Source organism: Solanum pennellii, chromosome 9 (genome assembly GCF_001406875.1).
Source record: "Solanum pennellii chromosome 9, SPENNV200".
In the NCBI taxonomy this organism is placed as follows: domain Eukaryota; kingdom Viridiplantae; phylum Streptophyta; class Magnoliopsida; order Solanales; family Solanaceae; genus Solanum; species Solanum pennellii.
Genome location: NC_028645.1, coordinates 29,020,465 through 29,020,711, shown reverse-complemented (window position 1 = coordinate 29,020,711; position 247 = coordinate 29,020,465). Strand labels below are relative to the sequence as shown.

The following is a 247-nucleotide window of genomic DNA, read 5'->3' as shown; positions in this document are numbered from 1 at the left end:
ATAAAAACCATAACCTACCTCCACCGAAGAATTTTGATCAAGCAAGCAAATTCCCCAAAGCTTTGTTTCCTCTTCGTTTCTCCTCTTTCTCGTTCGATCCTCTCTCTCTCTTTGTTCTTTATATTTTTCTTATTCAAACCCTCTTTCTTTTACCCTAATTAGCATATAATTAAGTATAAAAATTGCAATAATAACCCACTAATTAACTCAAGGTTACCTCTTTTAACCCCCCAAGTAATTAGACTTA

At 33.6% G+C, this 247-nt stretch overlaps 1 pseudogene; it reads right to left on the bottom strand.

Annotated features, from left to right (window-relative positions):
• Positions 1–247, bottom strand: part of LOC107030078 — a 55,538-nt pseudogene that overhangs the window by 39,893 nt on the left and 15,398 nt on the right.